Genomic DNA, 5,350 nt, shown 5'->3' with positions numbered 1-5,350 from the left:
TGGTGTTTCTTTATTTCTTGTTTATCTCTGATCTGTTATAGTGAAAGCTCCAAAATGCCCTGGTACGGCCGAGAGTGGGGAGAGTCTGCTCTCTCTCTCTCGAAATGCTCTCACATGGTCACGTGCATACAACCACTACCAGGGAAGTCCTACTCACTGCTTTCTCACACCACAGGTGTTGTTTACGAAATTGAGAGGACGGAAAGCGAATATCCGGTGCTTTAACTGAACCAGTGGACACGGCGCATCCATCTAGGGGAGTTGGAAAACCCTCGTTCCAAACCAATGGTGCACATGGGCTCCAGTATCCTGAAAGAACAAATGGCATATGAATTAATCGTTGTTCATTGGCTACCATGGGACTCCATCTCCTCACGATGCTCCACTGCCTTGTGGATCAGACCTTCAGGTCAAAGGTTCCGGCTGTGGCCCCTTAACAAAACCACCTGTTTCGATTTGGGTACCCGGGCAGTATCACAGCCCTCAAACAAATCAAATGAGATTTATGTGGCGCATATATATCTGGTGCCTCCTTGTACCAATATTTATGTGTTCAAATAAATTATTATTATTATTATTATAGTGAAAGGAAAACATAACTGGGGATAATAAAATTACAGAATCCCTTAGTAAAATCCAAGATTAATAAATTAAATTTAAGTAAAGATGGATAATAGTTAGCGTTGGAATCGACGACGCGCATTTCGTCCAATTTGGAACTGGTCAGATGGATGTACGTACATCTCAGATTCGATGTTTACTCTGGGACTAGGACCTAATATCGTTCGCTTCAAATGCTATCGCGTTATCCACTTAGCTACTGATTCTTGATATTCATTTGTTTGTGCAATAGGGTGAAGTTTAAATTCACTTAGTATTGTTTAGTTGAGTCTTCCTATTGATGTTTAGGACTACAATTGATCAGTCTCTTATCGGTATATGTGCATACTGTGCGTATTGCCTCGATATTACCTCAATCCACAAGTATTATAACCAAAAATGGATAGTAGTTATCATTGAGATGCACGAAGTGTATTTCGTCCTATTTGGGACTGGTCAGCTGGATGTACCTGCATCCCAGAGTTAATATTCTGTCTGGGACTAGAACCCAATGCCGTTCGTTTCAAAGATTTAAGTAAAATAATGCCAAGTGAATTCATACAGTAAATACTTCATATGTAAAATGTCCATCGATTGTCTCAGACTTGATTGTTCTTTTATTCTCATATCAATCACTCTCTGTTCTTTTTCTCTTTTCTTCGATCTTCTCAATCTTCTACCATCAGACATTCTACTTTCGATAAGTGACATATACTACTTATATCTGTCAACATCAGTAGCACACACTACACTATCATTTCAACAGCAACTTGTGTCAAATTAATGAAAAAGGATTCATTTAATACTAATTGATTTATTCCATCAATTATGAACTGCTTATAATCTTCGGAATTGAAAAAGTATTTATTTAATTTGAATTACTAGTATTGGATTGTTACTTTATAGAAAAAGGACGAATAAAGAGTGTAGACCATCAACGTTGCTAATCTATGTCGAATGATTGGAGGCCTACTCGAGTAAGACGGGAACGGTGTAACTAACAAGTTAACTTCAAAGTCACACCTCACGATCAGCACTTTACGTGGCTTGCCCCATCGACCCATCAAGGGACCATGGATGCTCTGAAGACTGTACAACACAAAGGAGGTTATTACAGGAATATATTAGTTAAAGTAGATGCAAGCGAAAGTAGAATCACTGCTGAATGGGCCAGTTCATGGCGTATGACTAACTGATGCACGTTGACTGTCGTTGACTTTGACGGGGATCGATGATCTGTTCGATATTTAGTGACCCAACTGCCGGATGATTTGGCTAGAGTTCAGTGACATTTCACTGGTCCCACAAGAGAATTCAGTTTTCAGCATAATTATATGATAAATTGTATGTTTTACTGTGAAAAATTATCAATATCAATCAAATATGTAGTTCATTAGATTTCTGGTTAGTTTTTTTTTAGCGAGTTATTTTTCTACAGGATGGGTTCGCTAACCCCATATCGAACCCTCCTCCTTTATCTGGGCTTGAGACCGGTGGTAGCCTCAGAGAGGTTCCAGGCGGAGTTGGTTGATTAGATAGTCATTTCAAAATCTTAGACGTTTTCATGGGAATATAAAGAATAACAAGTGTAGTAAATAGAAGTGAGTACTGTACTTTGACATTCAAAGATCATAACAAGCATATAAAGCATACATGAAGTTGAGGAAGTTGAAAATCAAAATTATTTAAACAAAACTGAAGAGACAATATTACTACTAATAACTACATGAAAATAAATAGGAATACAAGATCATTTTTGAGTGATTGATTAGTTACTTATAAACAGTTTTTGTGTATAGACTTTGTTGATGTTCAAGATAGGGAGAGCGATGTGCATATTACTATTATCAATTGTGGTTTCCTGTTGACCAACTCCAACCACTATCTTATCTCAACATAGTGCACGCAGGGTCGAGTCACCTAGACAAGTGGCCACATTGCAACTTGATCGATAGCATTCGATCAGCACTAAGACGGACTTGACACGTAAGACATTGATCACCACCCAGTGATCAATCAATTGTGATTGGGGTAATATTTCTGTTATCATATTAAAACAGTTGCTTACCAATGAGCAAAATGAACTTGGTATGATCATAATAAAATCTAATTAAAACTATTGCCAACAGCTATATTATTAACTGACATGAATTGACTTCATTTTTTTAAGTTGCCATATGCTGAAAGTAGCTTCGAAATATTACGTCATCATAATGCATCATTGTCCTGCATTTCCTCTTGGTAACAAACTGCTGAAAAACCCTGTAACAAGATGAAATTGCAATCCGGTATTTTTTTAGTTTTCAGTAGTTCTTTAATAATATAAACTATCACTAATTTCTAGAAACTTTTCAGCCAAACAATTCCCATGTCCTAAATTCACCCTATTGCACAAGAAAGTGGATAACACGATGGTATTTGAAGCGAACGATACTCGATTCTAGTTCCAGAGAGAATATCAAATCTGGGATGCAAGTACATTCAGCTGATGATTCTCAAATATAACGAAACATGAGTCCTGGATTCCACTGCTAACCACTATCTATCTTTGCTCACAATTTTCACTTTCGTTATTGTTATAAATAAAGAGTTTTTGTTTACTTTTCTATATGAAATCCTTTGATAGTCTGTCCTAGACTTATATCATCCAAAGAACGTTTGATTGATTTCTCACAGTATTGCTGAAAGTTTTTGAAACATTCGAAAACATTCAACGAAAAATAACTCATTCTGCTGGTGATCAGTTCCTTGATTTAGGAACATGTAAGAATTCTAAATAGATTAAGGGTTGATTATGTCCAGAATGAATGCTCAGGAATCAAAGTATCTGGTTTAGCGAACTTGACAATATAAAAAACATTCATCCAAGCTACAAATTTCCGCCATCATTACAATACTCGGCTATTCTAGTTGATTAGCTCAACGTATTTATCAACTGATAAAACTGATGGTGCTCCAGTTTTAATTACTTTTATTACAGAATACAGATGATTATCAATTTACGGTTGTGGAGATTGAGTTTTTGTCGGAGATCATGAATTAATCAATGTTAGACCACAATTGAAAGCCTGGAATCACTTAATGGCCGTTTCATCCTAGGAAACGACTCCTTATCAGTGTGCACCTACAACTCAGCACATGGGATTCGAACCCAGGACCTTCGGTTTCGCATTCGAACGCTTAAACTCTAAACCACCCAGTCAACATCCAACAATCTTAATGTTTAACTTCTAGCAATCCACAGAATTGCGTCAAGAGCTTCCATTGTCTTCAGTGGGTAACTGTCTCACACCCGACATAGATTAGCTCTATTGGTCACGGATTCTTACTAGGGTATGAGACAGTTAATGCTAAATAAGAAATTGATAACTGACACAAATGTTAATCAAATTTCAATCTAATAATGTTAGCTTTATTGATAATCTAAACAATCATATGATTCTCTTTGCCACTGAAAACACATGACTTTAAGTAATATTTTAGAATAAAATGTTTGTCTATACTTTAACGGATTATCGTCATCAGGCATTTATTTCATAGAGCAAAGTTACAGTAGTTTTCACTCATTTTCGAGATTTTATATTCATATGTATAGAAATCATGAGGCAAACCAAGGGCCGCATTCCTACAATATAAGAACATATGGAACTTAAAACAAATGTCTGTAAACCAACATCAAAGTCACAATCTTCAATATGAACGTCATGACAGTCAGTTCTATTGTACAGAACTGAAACTTCGAGAACTACCACAACTATCATCAATAGGGTACAAGTATTTATAAACAATTGTCTACACAACATAATGAACATCTGTTGACCGGATACTATCAGCAACAGCCTTCTGTGGGGTAGAACAAACTAACTTCAAACTGAAGAGAAAATTAGGAAAAAATGTTGGAGGTGGATAGAACACACATTTAGAAAATCAATAAACTGCATCATGAAGCAATCCCTAAATTAGAATCGTGAAAGCAAACGGAAATGAGGAATGCCGAAGAACACAATGAGTCGGGAATCGTTAGCAGATATGAGAAGGATGAATAGCGACTGGAATGAACTGGAAAAAATTGCTGAGGGCAGAGTTGAATGGAGAGTGTTGTTGGACGGCCTATCCTCCTCAACAAGGGATAGCAGACGTAAGTCACAATATCAGTAACATAAATCTATGAACATATCGAAATCATACCCTCTTAATTTATGTTTCTCTAGTAGAAAAATGATTCAAATAAATAACAAAATTTTTTCTTATAATCAGAAGAGGGTTTTTGTGGAGATTTAGTATTTGCATAGTTGAAAATATGAATCAATCGAACCTCACGAGGCGAGGTCGTGGATGCGCACTGCCACTGAGGAGTCCCACAATGGGACGAAACGGCCGTCCATTGATTCCAGGTTTTCCATGATGGTAGTCTAGCTTCAATTGACTCATGATTTCAATTATGCCAATTTTTTTCTTACACAATTTTCAGAACAGATTTTTTTAAAATTTGATTGATGATTATGTTGCCAATTAGCTAATCATTATGAATCATCATTAGATTGTGTTAGTTTTGTTACTTTACATGGTTTGGTTGTGTTTTTTTGATGTAAGAAATTTTTGTATTTTTAGAGAAAAAAAAGAAAAAAAATATGAACGTACTTTTAAAAAGAATTTGTTGATCGCTCCTAGTAACTGAGTCGTTTTTCTTTTTTCTTTTGTCTTTTTTTAAAAAAAAGATGAAAACAAATGATTCGTTATTCTATCACCA

This window comes from Schistosoma mansoni, chromosome 6 (genome assembly GCF_000237925.1).
Source record: "Schistosoma mansoni strain Puerto Rico chromosome 6, complete genome".
NCBI classification, from domain to species: domain Eukaryota; kingdom Metazoa; phylum Platyhelminthes; class Trematoda; order Strigeidida; family Schistosomatidae; genus Schistosoma; species Schistosoma mansoni.
Note: the sequence above shows the minus strand (reverse complement) of the source record.